General features: G+C 41.0%; 1 long non-coding RNA gene across 1 annotated transcript; it reads right to left on the reverse strand.

The window, feature by feature from the left end:
* Nucleotides 1-1,927: 1,927 nt before the first annotated feature.
* LOC146311810 (uncharacterized) lies at nt 1,928-4,029 on the reverse strand. Its single transcript, XR_014772207.1, has 2 exons — nt 3,758-4,029; nt 1,928-2,829 (listed from the first exon to the last, which is right to left on the reverse strand). It is a non-coding gene; the product is annotated as an uncharacterized LOC146311810 (long non-coding RNA).
* Nucleotides 4,030-17,329: the final 13,300 nt, after the last annotated feature.

Below are 17,329 nucleotides of genomic sequence, written 5' to 3' on the forward strand. Positions count from 1 at the left end.
CTTCCCTATTTATATTTGTACATGTAATTATTATTTAAGAGACGTAGGATCTGTATATGTTTCTCACACTACCTGTACATTGTGTACATTCAGATGCTGAGAGCAGTTGGATACAATAGGACATGAGGAAAACGTGAAGAAACTAAAGAGCAAAGATTTGATAACCTGGAGACTGATGATCATGTTGTGGCTGCATCTGGTAACACTTTGTAATAATGGCTCCTAACCCGGGTTATCAGGACTGCATGATGTGGATTAGTCTTTTATCTCGGTGTTTCTGCTTTGTGAAAGCCTTAATTGTGGAAAACTCATAGTTTGTTCTTTTTGGTTTGTTCTGCTGAGGTAACACCCAGCTGCTGCAGAGACGTTAATATCTGGAGCATGTCAGGAGCTTTTCTTGCCACTATTGCTGTTGTTTGTCTTTTCGCCCCCGTGGAACATGGTGTGACTTTATATGGTTGAGGTAATCCTTAAATGTGCCGTGCAGATGTACAGTAGACTTCAGCACACCACCTTTTTTGCTGTTTGTGTTTGTGTTTGCTTGGCATACATCACTCCTGTGGACATAAATTTGTTCACTTTAAACAAATTAGTCAGTAAAGAGACTTTTTGTAATTTATTGTAACAAGAAAGAAACATCTTTGCAAAAAGAGAAAAAGAATCTTAATCTTAAACAAATTAAAATTCATAAGTTTCTAATGTATGGAAACAAAATTCAGCCATGCTTGCTGCTCTGAGTTTTTACTTTGATAGCGCAGCGCTAAAAAATAAATGCTAATGTTATCATATTAGCATGCTCACATTGGTCCCTGTTTACACTTAGCATTAATATGCTTCTGATCCGATCACAAGAGGACAGTTCACATCTGACATTAGAATGTCTCGGGTGACCACTTGCAACTGGATCTCAGTTCTCCACTCTATATGCAAATAAACACGCACATCATTTTCATTTCCAAGTATTAAATGCATTGTTGGTTTTAATCCATCAGCTAGAAATTAAAAGAAGGTTGCGATAAGAATCATCCATTTCCCATTGCACTGACTCTTAAATGGCACCACTGGCCCAGGAAATATGTACCTATTTTTGCTGACACAGAGGATGTCAGTTTATCAGCCGTTCCTTCAGTGTGGTCCGGGACACATTTGCGTACACACTTCTAAAATAATGTGGCCATGTCTGACTCAGACCACCTTTGAATGTGGTCTGAGCGATTAAAATCTCAATGTTTCTTCAATGTGCCTTGGGGACATTCATATCTGTACTTAATGTTACTACCAAGCTGCTGAAAAGTGAAATCAACATGGATCTCCCAAAAACTGCTGTTCCTCAAATGGCCAGTTGAGGATGGCTCCAAGAGCGAGTCAGTCTCCACAGACCCCCTTATTAAAATGCCCATCTCTTCAGTAGAAATGAACATATTTACAGCTTGGCACAGAAAAAGTCTCTATCGCTAATGTTCCGCTTCATGACAACTGTACAGGGGGGAGCTTAAATTATGTTAAGGCTTAAAATTATGCTAAATTATGGGCATACCCACTTTGCGTGACAGGTCAAAGATTCATTTGGCTGCGTCAGCTCCACCCACACCCCACCTCTTTGCCTATGTTTGGATTAGCTGGTCATTTGCTGAGTCAGAAACTGCCAAGATGGTGACGGCCAGAGCCAGAACAGTGTGAGCTTCAGAACAGCTCTTTAGAAACCTATGGGCACATCATGGACGCTTTGTTCCACTAATTATTTACTCTCTATGATTAATACCAGGTGTAAACAGGGCCAAAGACAATGCTAACATTCTAATGTTTAAATATGTCAATCATGTTCAGTATGTTAGTTCAGCATATTAGCATAACATTTGCTTATTAACACTAAACACAAAGCAGAGGTTTATATGTGTGCGTGTTTATAATAGCATAACATAAAGAATGCAGATCTATATGTAACATTTTTAATATGTACCATTTTGTGTGTGTTTTCACATAGAACATACAGATTCTCAAGGCTGTGGTTATGATGTCATCCTCCTTTGTAACCAGTGGAGACCATGTGATGTCAGCAGTTGCTGGGCCACCCAGACAGCTGTTGCAGAGCAGCAGGCCACCTGATGAGCACCTCGGCATGATGATCACACCTGAGGGCGCTCCCTGTGGTTCTGTTCTCTCGGGAGCCTTGCAGACGGCTGGAGCGGCGGTTTTGGGCGACGCTCCAACAACAACACGGAAGTCAACGGAAACCAAGTTTGAAAGCAAGGCTCATAAAATCACCAATCACACTTTTATGTTTGCTAACAGTCTGCTGCCACTGAGGAGAAGCCCCTTTAATGAGGCTGCGCTCAGTTATTCATAATGGACGGCTCAGTAATAGAAAACTGCTGTGGTGCAGTTGCATTGGTTTCACATTGTTGAATGATAGCCAAACCAGTGGAGCATACAAAGTGTACAAGGTTGTTGCAATACGGCATGAAATTCAAAACCTGAGCTTTCCAAACCCAGTGTCTGGACACTCCTCAGAAAATGGAGTCCTCTCCAACTGGGATTTACAGCTAACTCCACTGGACACTCCCAGTTCCTCTCCCACCTCCTAATCTTCCTGAGAAACCAAGGTGGGACTCCTGGGTGAAAAGGTCACTATCCCCCAGCATTCCTGGCTTGGCAGGGGGCAAGGGTTGGGTTGAAATGGAGGGGCAGGGTGAGGTAAGCAGGGGCATTGTAAGTCCAGGGGAGGTACCTTAGTCGGGTTTGGCCCTTCGGCTTTTGTTGATGTTTTTTGTTGTCATTGTTGGTCAGACTTGCATGCAGCATTCCTCCTGGCTCTGCGGCGAGTGTGTACTGGAGAAAGGTAGCAGTGAGGGGTAGAAAATGACAAAACAGACAGGTTTTTAAATCTTACAGGCAACAATAGAAAGTCAGACCCCTGAGCCATTTTGGGCCCTCATGGCCTTCAGGGCTGCGAACAGAAAACTGCATAACAATTAAGTAAATAGGCAGAGAAGACGTAAGTGACCTGAGGAAACTCACCTGAGGAATAATTTTCTAAATACAGAGTTTACCACTGAAATGAACTATTGATTATTTTTAAAGCAAAATGTGACTTTCAGATCAATTATTTCACTGTTTACTAGGGTTGGAACAATATATTGAGTATCACTAAACAATGTCTTGATTCCGAAATGGTCTATGATATTATCTATCGTGATATTACATGATTAATTATTTCATTTTATTATGTTTATTTTATTTTATAACAGAGCTCCTTGTGGCTGATGCACTGTTTTTGTTTGGCAGTTGTACACACATGATTTAAGCATTCATTATAAAAGATGATTTATCCCACTGTTTTGCACATGCTTAGGTCATGTCTTTCATTTTATGTTATAAAAGAAGCGATCCGATACGATATGATACAGTATCTTAACCTGCAATCTGATACGTTTTATTATGGTACGTTATGGTATGGTCTGTTTTATATGGTAATGGTGTGTTTTCTGCAAGCTGTTGCTAGCTACTTACTAGCTATTATAACTTTTGGAAAAGTGTCATTCTTCACACTTCTCATACCTCATTTTTTGCAGATATTAAATGCACACTTCTTATATTTCAAACTGTTTCTCAGCTCATCTTAAGGTTTGGTTTGTCAAAATCATTTAAAATCCCCCATTCAAATGACCTACATCAAAACAAAAATTCATTAGTTTGCCTGAAGTGACTTTGCTAGAGTTAACGGGGTCAAGCTTTGGTCAACCGCAGCCTCACCTACCTCCTCGTCTTTCTATTTTTCACCTCTTGACGCAGTCTCCCAAGGCGGATCTTCTCAGACAGCTTTCCCATCGTAGGGCCTGCCTTACTCCTCCCAGGCTGCTTTTAAAACAGATTACAGGTAAATGGGTTGTTTTACCTCGAAGCCTTCTGTCACTGAAATATGGACGCGTTTGAAGTGCCGGCCCCTACACAGCCGGCAAAGAGGTTACATGTTGGGGTATGAGCAGGATCAGTCATTCTGCTGGCGTTATCACTACCAGTTTGTCATGTCTGCTAAAGCTAAATTCCTCAGCCCTAGATTACTGTCCTCAGGTCATTGCTTGCTCCTCTGTTTCTTTCACTGGCTTTTTAAAAATGCTGTCTGTGTGCAGCGTGGCCACAAACAAATATGCACACAGTGGAGCTACAGTTTTTAGATGCATTGCTCTGGCTGGTTTTTGTGGTTATGAATTAAATAAACTTTAATAACTGAAAGAGCTGCCCGCCCACCGCAAAACACATATGTCTACACATGCAGATTTTAAGAAGTAGCTGTTATCTTGATTTCCACATTGAGACCAAAAGACTTTCCTTTCTGCCTCATTCGAACAGGAGAACTGCCAAAGCCCCATCCATCAGATAACCGTTTTAGTTTTTTTGGGTCAGGCACATACGAGGAACATTTTGCTCAGAGCATTTCTACCCCGTTGCCAGTCAGAGGTTTTCAAGGCTGGCCCAGGGGAGCAGATTATGACTAATGAGGTTCAAGTTAACGTGACCAGAGGAGGCAGCTGGCGAGGAACAGGCCCCGGTTTAAACCTTTATCATGAGATCTCTCTCTCCGCGGGCCAGACTGAGGGACAAACCCACAGGAAGTACATCACTGCCGACGCCGGTCACGTACGCCACAATTGAGCTACAGTGACTTATAAGGAAATCTTGGAGAAGACGAGACATCCACTGGCTTATTTAAAAAGATATTTTCAGTTCTTAAATCATTTTTGCTGTGCCTGTGTGGACGTTCCAAATCAATGATTTCTCTCAGGTGCCTACAACTGTGGATCAGAGGTGCATAGGAACACATTGCAAGTAATGCTCATGAGTATTTTATTTTTTAAGGACCAAATACTTTTCATATTACTTTTTAAAAATGCACAGTATGCTAATGCTGCAGCAAGAGGTTTCTCTCACATTAAAATAATACCAGACGTACTTTGATGTTGTCATGGAGCAGCGTGGCGTCGTAGGAGTTATCTTCACTTTTAATCAGCCTCCATGGATGATGAAAATCTATCTGTCGTGACTCAAGCAAAAATCCTGTTCATGGACGAGGTAATATTAAAGTTTTAATCACGTTACGTTGTGCCACATTTGCCGCCTTCCTTCCTCACTCTCTGACATATCCCTTGCTTTCCCAGAAGTTATAGCAACTAACAACTAGCTAGGAATATCTGGCAGAAAATGCCCTGTTACCTTTAATATATTATAGATAGATAGATAGATAGATAGATAGATAGATAGATAGATAGATAGATAGATAGATAGATAGATAGATGGTCAAGTGCAGATAAATGTATAATTTATTCAAGGTAAAAGTGTTTTTTTTTCTGCTAGCTAGTTGCTAGTTGCTATAACTTGCAGGAGAATATGTGAATGTTAAAGAAAGTAAGTACACATAACTAAACTTAACATGAATAAAACTTTAATATTACCTCATCCATAAATGTGATGTCTGCCTGTGTCATTTCAGATTTTCAGACAATCAGCTATGGCAGAATTATGTTGTGCATTTAATCAACTAAAGGCAACTCCAACTTTAATGTAACTTTCATAATTGCAGTGTGCTTTAAAAATATTTTTTTTTAAAAAGTAAACTGTAAACTGTAATTTATTAACCACTGCTACTTGAGTGGGTTTCTTGTGGAAATTTTCATTTTTAGTTGAGTTATCTTTATAAGAGAATTTGTACTGTAACTTGAGTATAAAGTTTCTGTACCCACCACTACAGGTGATAGATGTGATTATGGCAGATGGTAGTGAGGTTTCATTTACTTCAGCTGATGAGGTGACACAGTGTATGCAGAAAACCTGTTCTCTGATCCCCTGTGGCCCCCCTTTTTTTTATTTATCATGTTTTCACAAGACTATGTTATTCACAAGGGATTAATAATAAATGATGTTTTTTTTGCTCAAAAACCTATTCAGTTTGACACTTTACTAACTGTTAATCAATGATCTGTAAAATCAATACCTGAAAGTCTACATTAAGTTTTGAATGGAAAATTCTTTGTTTCTTTCTATGTAACATATTTAGCAGTTTGCTGCTTCAGTTTTTCCAGTGTGTGGCTTGGTCCCTTGTGAGGAGTTTTGTTTTCCCCTCCTGCTGCTTTATTGAAACCCCTGTTGTCAGAGCTGACAAACAGAAATAAGTAATCAGTAATTGTTTTGTGGTTCTGGGGCCCCGGAATCAATTATTATGCCTCCCCAGCAATAATTTCCTTGGTTGATTTAAACACAAGCTCCCCTTAGGCAAGTCATCAGGGCTAATTGAGACCTGGGGAGCTCCGGCGCAGGATGATGTTGGTTTTCAAATGTGTTGTGGTGCTGCAAGGTCTCTGTTGGATGTTTTCATCAGTGAAGAACATAACATAAGGCTGTCACTATGCAGGTCACCAATCTAAAAAAGCCTCTAAGACCTATATGTAATTATATTGAGACGTTTATTGACTTAATACAAACACTCCCAACAAAATGTTTACTTGGTTCCCTCCTTGAGGCACAGGACAGTCGTTCACAGTGCCAAGGTGAGAGCAGCAGGTGTGGGATTAATCAGGGACCCACCCAGTTAGCCAGGGCCCTCATTCACGCTCAGCTCTAAGCTGCCATGCATTGTGTCCCGGTGGCTGAAGAGGAGCAGAGGAACAGGACAATTATGACATTATGGCTGGCTGGCTGAGCAGCAGTCCCAGCTGGTGAGAAACAGAAGGGAGGAATGGGCAACCAGAGAGCGACAGTTCCCACAGGAAAGCAATCCACCACATAGAGAGACTATGTTCTGTCTTCATCTGGAGGGGGGGGCTGGTCTGCTCTGCTGGGAGTAGGGGTGTAACGATTTGATCCAACAGTGATTAAATTTGATTCCACGTCTGTAAGCAAAGATTTATTGTATTATCTCACATCCAGCCTGTATTTGAGTCATTTCAGGTCCATAAATGTAAATAGGATATTAGTTAAATATCAGCCTTGTTGGCTTATTGGCTCTCCTGACATCTGAGCCAGTTCTGTCAACTAAAAGACATGAGCGACATGACAAATCAAAACAAAGGTTTAAGGGTGGATTGATCTACCTGGCTGTATGCCGAGTCTGTGGTAGCATTTGAAAATATACACTATAGTGTGACTTTGACAGATTTCAGTTTTAATTAATAGCCCCTTGGTAGAGCTGGCTCTCCAGCAATGTCTTCTAGGAACTCTGGGAATCTCATTTCAGACATAATGACATTAAGGCTTTGTGCTGACTGTAAATAATTATATATCCAGGAGAAGATGACAAAGGAAATATGTATGATAAACAACAGACTGGGTATACAGCAGTGCTAGTAGATTTGTGTAGCTCTACTTAGTGGTGTGTTCCATTTACCTCGATGTCACTCCCGATTTGACCTCATTCCAGTACAACAAGGTGGAAAAAGCTTTTTTTTACCTGTAAACAACATGATATTTTGCACATACACCAGAACAACATATAGAACTCCAACACTACTGTGTGTAGAACTGATTTAATGAGACACAAAGACATAAGTGCAAACAGTATATTACTACTGTTGATGCACAGATCCCAGTTCAACTGGGATGCACCCGTGGCGCAGCAATGAGTTTAATACTAACAGAGACACAGTGACAATGCTAATATGCTGGTGCTGAGCAGGTATGTTTACCATGTTAACCATTGTAGTTAGCAGGCTAACATTTGATACCTGATACAAAATACTGCTGAGGATGATGGGAATGTTGTTGCATGTGATTGGTCATAAATCAAAGTATTGGACAAATAAAAAAAATGTAACCTAATGATGGAGCTGGATGAAAGTTCAGGGGCATGCTTATGAAAGTCAACCTCGTGGTGGAGCTACAGGAGGAGGATCGTCAAGTTCAGAGGGATTCATTGTCAAAGAACTGTGAATATCTGTACAAAATTATAAGTCAGTCCATCCAATACTTTTTGAGATATTTCAGTTTCAGTTTCTCTGTGGGATTATTGCTCCTCATACTTATTTGTAATGAGTGTTTTTATATACAGTGATGTACAATGTTGACATGTATGACATCTGCTCCTCTGCCACCTAAGCAGCAGCATTCCTGTTTAGTTCCACTCCATCCAGGTGTTTGTGTCTCTCGCATCATTGCCTCATCCTCTAAACCGACCACTTTGACATCAAAGCAGTGGTGTGTTGTTCCCTCTCCACACTGAGCAGAGGAGTCATGGGAGAATGACCCTGCAAGAGGCTGGTCCGGCCCCAGGACGAAGTGGAGCCACCTGAGAGGAGCGGTCAGTGCATTCCTCTGTGACTCTGCACTGTAAAGGTAGAGTGGCCTGATGGCTGGACAAAAAGCCATCACATGTGAGAAGGAACTGGTGTCACAGTCATGTAAACTGCACTGGGCGTGTCACACTGGAGTAGGCAGATGGTAGCATGTCATACAACCAAAGACAAAATATTAGTTCAATAGTGAAAAAGTTTTAAAGAAAAAGTTTGACAACTTGGAAAGTAGATGTATTGACTTTGCTTAGAGTTAGATTAGTTGCCTATCTTTTTGGTCCCCAGGCGCTGTACAGCAGCTGCCCACTGCTCCTGATACAATGTTGAGTTCAGTGCAGACACTGACTTTGACTGTATGATTGTATGATTACAATAAAGGTTGCAAATCTTGGTCAGGACCCATTCCCAGGCAACTAGACGTACTCTAGAGGCCGGTGGACTGAAGCAAGGAATTGGTACGGTAAGGTATGCAGTTTGTATCAATATCCATGAAAAGGCCTTTTCTTTTCCTACATAACGTTAGAAATTATTAGCTACAAATTAGCAAGACAGCAGTATAGGATGTATCCAAGCAATGCACACAAACTATAGTCACATGGACACTCATTGGTAAGACTGGGTATAGACTCCAATCCAAAAAATTCATGTTAAAGACTACTCTTAACAAAGACAGACTTCAAGGAATAGCCTGGCACCTAATCCCCTTTAAAACTGCTGTCATTTTCGCACTTTGGTTTTTCCTCAGAAATAAACAAACAAGAGATGGCATGTTAATTAGAGAGATGCAGATATATTGATGCTGGGTTTTGTGGCCACTGTTTCCCCTTGTTTTCAGTTTTTAGTTAGCCAGCTGTTGGTTTGTGTAGAATACATACATGAGAATGGTATTGATCTTACCATCAAACTATCCGCAAGAAAGCGGGGAGTCATATCTTTGTCTAGAATCCCTGGTGAGAATGCTCTAGTCATTTTGGTGCACTGCACTGGTCCTCAGAGTCACTTTTAAATGAAACAGTGCGGCCACAGTGACATCTTGTGCATTCATTTTTGTTTTTTGTGTGTGTATTTGTGTATTTGTGTTTGCGAGACCCATAACTTGGTGTTAAGAATAGCACAACTTTAATCAGCTGGGTATGGCCATTAGTTACATCAACAGACAATAATGTCAACAAATATTAGAAGAATTGAGGTGTATATGCCAAATCATTAGTTGAAAGAAGTTATTAGCCTCAGTCTTAATGTGGGTTACAATAACAAACCTGTATGTGTCAGGACAGTCACTCAGTCCTCTCTTTAAGGGTCAGTGTGTCTGCCCTCTGCTCTGTCCAGTTGCATACCTGAACTGACGCTGTAAGTAATAAAGTAGGACCTCCTTTGATCTGATGTCCCACCCAGAGGCTTCTCCCTCCGAGCAGACAATACTCTAATTCATTACTGGACCTGCCTCTTCAAAGCTCAACCACTCTGCACCGGGAAACTCTAAACTTAGGCCCCAGACAGGCTCTTTTAAACACCCACTCACCCCCTGGGCACTGAGGTGTTGGCTGGGTGAGTCCACATAAGTCACGGTGGCCTGCACATATCCCCTCCTTAGCCCCGCAGCGCCACACCTATCCCCCTCAGGTGACAGGTGGATTATTGGGAATTGGTATTTCTGCATTCTCCTGCCCAGCCATGAGCACGCCCGCTGACCGTGGGAAAACGCCACGTCAGATCTGCAGGGATGCCCTGCAACTTTCTATCAGATTGTTACTGTGAGCCTTTATGAGTTAATTTACAGATAAAAATCAAAGTACATTCATTACATCTCTTAGCACCCCTTTTCCTTTTATCATGAGTATTCAAAGCATCCCTTTACACTGGCATGTGTTTGTTGTTGCAGTGTAATCCCTTGTTATGACCTCAGATGGGCTAAATGGCTGGTTGCACACTCATGAGACCATTGAGCCACTTGACCAAAGCACAAGTTGTTTGACTTGTTTAGGAAACAGGATCTGTTATAAAGTGTTTGTGTTTTTTGCTGAGCTGAAACAAATTAATTTTGCCTGTGATCTTTGTTTCAGTATTCCTGAAGTGTTTTATTCTTAAAGGTAGGATATGCAGGATTTGTCGGCAAGTACGGCAGAGAGTTGATTGTTGAGTCTCATTTACAGGATGTCAAATACAGACACTGTGAGTTGAGAAGAATGTTTTATATGAGCCTACACATATAAACTGCCTACCATTTCATGCTGCAAACAGTTTCATGCATTCTGACAGATCTTTTCATATTGTAGATATTGTGTAACCCATACTCAGCCCTTGAGACCTCAAAATTAAGGAGGATTTCGAAACCAAAGTAGTTTCCTGCATTCTGGGGACTTTTAAATAATCAACATAACAACATTCATTGCAACAGCAAATTTCAGTTAAATACTTGAACTTTTCAGTAAAAAACTTCTGTAAATCTCTTGTGTGAAACTAATATTATTCACTTTTCTATAAGAAGTCATTTTATGCCCCTGCCACTTAAGGAGATTTGAATAAACTGATTATTCTTTCCTTTAAAACTTTCCATAGGAAACAGGAATGTCTGAAATTTGCTAGAGTATTTCTTGCTGCAAATACTTTCTATTTCTCTCTCTGTCTCTCACTCACTGAGGAGGATGAGAGAGCTGAGCGAGCATCTCTCTCCTGCAGTGTGTGCATGCCAAGAAAAACGTTTGGTGTAGTTGTATTGTTGTCCAGGTAAAAAACAACAGACTTTTTTTGTGTCATAGGGCTTATAAACACTGTGCAGAGCCAGAAACAGGCTGTGATGATGAAAAGGGGGAAAAAGTGTCAAGGTTTGTCAAAAATTGTGAGAAAAACAGGAGAACTGTGACACTGGGACGAAACCAGGAGAGGGCAATGAAAAAACATTGTCCATTCACAGTAAAAAAAAAAACAAATAAATAAAAATAAACTAGATTGAGTTTTGTCAACTTTTTAAGTGATTTACATTTCTTATATGGGTGTTTGAAAATTAAAATTCAAAATTCAAAAATCTATTGAAATAAGATGCCTTGAAATTTTGAGTTTTCTCAACTTTTTTGTTTTTACAGTGTACAACATGGCTCTATTTAAGTGGACCCATGGTCTACACAGATAAAAACAGCTCATTCTCAGGTAATGAAAATATGATAATTCTTATTTTACGATGATTATACACCAAGTATATGGTCACCCTAAAAGTTACACACTTCAAATAAATAATTTCCCCCCTCTACAGTAGTGTGGTTGCATTCAAAACGCAGGGGTAAATTTGCAGTAACACTGCAGATTAAAGTATGACACCATTATTGAAGTCACCATATAAACAACGATATGCTCTTAAATAGCTTGAAATGCTGAAGAGCCGTTCACCCCCTGGGTGGTAAGAAGCTGAAAGTGGCAGAAAAAAACCTGCACATCTCAGCATCTAATTTTTCTTCCTCTCGTTCTCTCTGACCCTGTTTACCCACCACTTGCCAAGTCTGATGTCAGCCCGCTGCACACTGGGTCCCCGAGCGAGTGTACAGTTTCTGTTTTGACACCCGGTCCTAATTACACATGTAAATGATTGATCACCTGGACTTGGCAGAGGCAGCAGAGATGGAAGTCCTTGTTACATGATGGCTCTGCGATTATGTCCAAGTTCAGGACAGTTTCTGCTGCCGGGAATGGTTGAAACAGATACCTGCAATGGCCCGAGAGCTGGGAGATTAAGTTCTGAGCACCCGCCATTTGGACCAAAGACTCTCCCTATTAGCAGTCCTTGAGGAGCGAGTTACACAGGTGCGGCTGGATATCTATGGCTCTTTGTTTGGTCTAATCCCACACAACTTAAACCAAGGCTCGCTGCCCGCACCTTTAAGCCGACTCTGTGACACCTGAGGGGCCTGGCCGCTGAAAGCAGAACTCAGCTACTTTTGTGAAATGTGATTTGGCTAATTGATTCTGGAGTGGCCAGTCAAGAGTGCCTGAGGGAAAAAATAGCACAGGGATGGACTGTGATGGAAGCTGCTTCCTTTATGCGTACAGGTGGTGAAATCAACCTGTTGCTACTAGAGCGCTCTCCTTTCAGGTACAAAATGATGCTAGATACAAAATACAGACATCTCAGCTCAAATGGTTAAGAAAATAAACAGTGACCTGAAGCCAGAAACCGTGTAATGCTTTCACAGATGGGGCGAGAACGTCTCTTTCCCGGTTCTGCCCAGCAACAGCTGTTGGTTCGTCTGTGCTTTGACTCAGGTATGGAGCCAATCTGAGGGCCAGGAGGGTTTTAACCCCAATCTTCTCTTCACAGCCTGGCACACATGAGCCGTGCAGCTGCACTTCCCATTGATCTGCTGGGCTGCCTGGATGGCTGGCTGGAGGGAGATAGATTGGAGGGGAAATGGCTTAATTGTCCTCACTCTCACTGCTGGAATGCAAATAGCCCTCCACCAGTGGCCTCCTCTGTGAGGAGAGCCCCACGTTGAGAAACCAAGGTCCCATTCTTTGTGGTGAAGTGCAAAAAGAAAAAAAAATGGACATAATAAAACACATGGAATCACCTCAGTGCTGTTTTCTATCTTTTTGCCATTGTCGTAGTTTTAGTAGTAAGGGGCCCAGAAGGGTTCTTCTTGAAGGGCTGAGGTTCTACTCAGAACTATTTGCTTCTGAAGAGCCCTTTTTAAAGAAAGAGTTTGTCAAAGGTTCTTAGTATTGAAAACCCATTTCATACAAAGAACCCTTTTTAGAGGAAATAGGATTGTTGAAGTCCTTGAAGAACTTTTTCATTAAGGGATTCTTGATGTGTGGGTTCTAGATAAAAACCTTGCAATTAAAAAAATGGGCCTTGGTAGAACAGCCTAGGTGCATTATAGATAAAATCCTATAATATACAAAGGTTCTCAGCAGAACCCCATGGATGGGTTTCCGATAAAATCCTATAAATATAATAATATGAATATAATAAGGTTCTCAGAAAGGTTTTTGATAAAACCCTTGGAATTCTTGGCAGAACCCCCTGGGTTGGTTCCAGATAAAACCCTTGTAATATAATAAGATTCTTGGTAGAGCCCCCTGGATGGGTATCTAGCTAGGCAGGTAGGGTTCGAAGGGTTCTCCTGTGGGGACAAGCTGAAGAACCCTTTATGGTTCTAGCTAGCAACTTTAGTTCTACGAGTATATCAGGCAGGTCGTTTTTATTTTCAGAAATTTGACTTGACCTGTTTTGTTTTTGTCCAATAAAGAAAAATGGCCGCCTCACAGGGCGCTGTTACCATTCATCAGCCAGAGGTCAAACAGATAGACAGGTGAAGGGTCATGACTCATGTCGAAAAGGCGGGAGATGAAAGAGTTAAACGCTGAGGCGTATGTATCCTGTCTGACTTTGATCTCTGCCTCAGGTAGCTCTTTCATAGCCATCAATCTTGGCCAGGAGCTGATGGGAGGCTGCTCCCTCTGAGGACGGGCTTGCTCAGACTCAGACTGTCTCCGTGCCTTGACAGAGCGCTGGCATAGCATGTCAGACATCCACAGCGCACTGCGAGTCCACAACCAATCCTTAAAGGTGTTTCTCTTTTGATTTTCCACTTGGTATGATTTAATTCTTGCATGTATCTATGCTGATTTTGTTTTGTTTTTTAATTATCAAAACAAACTGGTGATGCAGGACAAGAATGCAGACAGTCAAGGAGGCAGAGAGGGCGTGTTCTGGTGAGGTTCAAAGATGATATGAGCAACCCTCAGAGGCTTTGATGTTTCTTGGCAGGCTTCAGACAGCAACTGACAATCTGATGATCTGGGAGCACCGGCCTTTTTAAATCCCTGTCCCGTACTGGCCCCAGTCGTCTCGCCCTCCAGTGACAAACGCTTTAATATGACAAGGTTAAACACCTGAAGCACTGCAGCAAAATGGTCACGACGAAGCCGGGGTCAAGGGAGCAAACTTAAAACGCCAGGCGGCTTAGTGGTTTACTGTGACTGTTCACTTATTCATGCTTGTTTTACACAACAGGTCTCATCTTCGTTCGTAAATGTGCTCTCAAGGCGGAAAATGTCAAAAAAATGATATAAATTAAAACAAAAACTAAAGCTACTGTAACCAATATCCAGCAATGTGCGTGAAATGCAGTCCCCTCCTATATGGAACTTTATAGCTTTTTTGTTTAAGTCATTTTAATTTTCAAACCAGCCACTGGTGCTTCTTAGTGCTATTTCTAAGCCTGATTTGCGTCAGGAAGGGCAACCAGTGTAAAACCTATGCCTTATCAAATATTCAGATCATAAATGAGATTTCCAAAACAATAACCAATAATTAGAGCAGTCAAAAGAGGAAGACGTTTTGGTTTTCAGGCCCAAAACGTAACTGTTTTACTTCTGTCTCACCACTTTCAGCTACATCTTTTTTAGACACAACAGGCTCCGGAGCATTTAGCAGCTAATAAGAAAGATTTATTTCAGGAGTTGGTCTAAAAGAGAGTGAATATTGTACGAACAGTCATCAAGTGAAGATAAAGATGACTGAATTATGAGAGGCTGTGAAATTTAATGGTGACTGTCAACTTTCTTTGGCCTCACACATCCATTATTTTCTTACATCATATTATTTGCTTTCTAGATCAGAGTACATACAGTTTAATATCAGCTGGAAAAAAATAATTTATCTTGTTTACAGTTGCAAATAGGTCCTATTGGAGGTGTTTGTGAATACAAAAAATAATGAGAAATTCAAGGAAAAACTTGGATCACTTCAATTCCTGTTTTTGTTTTTGTTTTTTAAAATATATTTATTATTTTTAAGGAAAGGTAAGCAGGTAAAAATGCTGTCTTGGTCAATTTTGAGATGTTGCTTCCATGACACTTCTATAACACACATTCATTTGTTTATTTCATTTCAGATGTCTGTTCCAGAAATGTATGCATATCTAATTATGAGGTGCCTCATCTTCATATTCAAACTTGTAATACAAAAGATAATTGTCTTAATATAAGCGATGAATTGGGGAAGTTTCACAGTGATAACCTGCGGTGTCTTTTCTTGCTCACTTGCATCTACAGTGCACCGAGGAATTCTCCCACGTAATATACTCCCATGCTGCATGATGTAAAGAAAAACAAATGATACTCACAATAGACACATATCGTCATATCAGTTTGGCAAGTTTTTCTCTGAGAGACGCTGTCATTTGATAGGCAGCGCGGTACAGGCTGAGCGCTGCAGGGCCATTGTGTCCTATTGTAGGTCACAATGGAACTTAACACTTGACAGAGCCAGGGCTTGTTGTCAGGAGCTGAACTTGATCCCGTCAAGTTGTTCCCATTGAAGAGCTATAAAGAAAGGGCTTTGACCTCATGGCTGTGCAAGCTCTATATCAGGCCAAATATTAATTCTCTATTCATGTATAATAAGCTGCTGTGGCGATGGCACTTTGCTAAAAAACCTGTTTTGTTTCTTTTCTAAAATTCTCATGAGACTCATTTTTGAAGTCAGATAAGAGGATATAATGGCGAAAGATTGTGTGTCCACTGTCACTTAACCTGGCAACCCTTCACAGATGACCCTTCCTGCTGCTGCCTAGACAGATGTCCTTGTCATCCCCGTCACCTCTGGCATCCTTAAACTGACGCTTGCCTCACACACTGTTACCCTGCAGACCACAAAAGGGGGGTTCACATTACCCAGAGGGGCAGGTAACCTCAGATGGATAATCCTTGGACCTGGTAAACCGGTCTTTTAACAGGACCTACTGTCTTAACCTGCCAACACTGAACCATGTGTCATTGTGTGTTGATTGGGTGTGCATGTGTGACTCCCCTGGGCAAGTCATTGTCCAGTATTTCCACCTCCGTCTGTCAGCTCATCTGCTCTCAAGAAAGAGAGGGAAAACAAAAAAAATCATAGAACCTCTTCACTCCGTAAATGATTTTCTTGTCCAAACATCTGCAGCTTGTTAAACCTATACGCCTTTCTACTGGCTTTATACAGGCATTGTGGATATTTTTATTGTTTCTAGAGGAGATTTATGGCCTCAGCACAATGTCTGTGTAGTCTTCATGCTTTATTTTCTTCTTAAATGGTCTTAGTAGATGTTCTTTGAAATGCTGCAGGAATGGAACATCAGATGCCTCCTCAGATGCTTGTAAACAGACACACTGGAATTGGACGAACTCATCTTTTCTCATGAACTCATTGTAATGATACAAGTTATATGTATTCAAGTTAATTCAATTTAAGGTCATTTTAACAGGAAATAATGAGTTGAATGAATGTAATGTACAGAGTTCAATCAGCTCATTAAATTTAGTTTGAAGAGTTCTTTGTTCAGCTTTCCTTGTGTACAACTGAATTAATCGTTAATAAAGTTAATAAAGTTTGACTAGGAGAGTTTATTTGTTTTGAGTCATTACAAAATCACCTCAATTTGTCTTTTCAAATTCAGTCAACTTTTAAGGAAGCCTGCACACTAACTTTTTAAAGTTAAAGCAAGCATTTATTTTACAGTGCACTTAAGACCTCATAAATTTGTCACTAAATGCTATGTGTCGGATAACAAGGTTATAGCTACAGGTTTAGTGTGGTGATAACACAACAACATGAGTGTGGGAGTCACAAGCTTGCCCACAATGCACCCTGGTACATGTAGGCACTGCTGCACAGCTCCATGAGCAGAAAAACTCAGTTGTCTTGATCAATGTAGCGCACACAGAGGAATTTATTACTTCAGTTGACTACACTTACCATCAACAGTGACTGGACATCTGCTTGAAAAGTGCATTTAATTTCAAGTTAAAACAAATAGTTTGTTTTTACAGTGCGGTTAAAAAAAACCCAGAGGTTCTGGCATCTCATGATGCCACTCCCCCAGCTGTTTTGACCTCAGATGAACTCATGTGACATCTCAGCCACCATGCAGGCCTGGCAGGATTTCTCACACAGAGACAACTGTCTTTCTCCTCCAGGCGCTGCTGCCACCCTGTTGTCGCGCCTCTGATCCATGCCAACTTCCAGCTTTTGTTTTCCTGCCCGCCTCCCCTGGTACTGGGGGCAAGATTTACAG

The sequence above is a fragment of the Lutjanus erythropterus genome, chromosome 17, assembly GCF_056507025.1.
Source record: "Lutjanus erythropterus isolate fLutEry1 chromosome 17, fLutEry1.hap2, whole genome shotgun sequence".
Classification (NCBI taxonomy): domain Eukaryota; kingdom Metazoa; phylum Chordata; class Actinopteri; order Lutjaniformes; family Lutjanidae; genus Lutjanus; species Lutjanus erythropterus.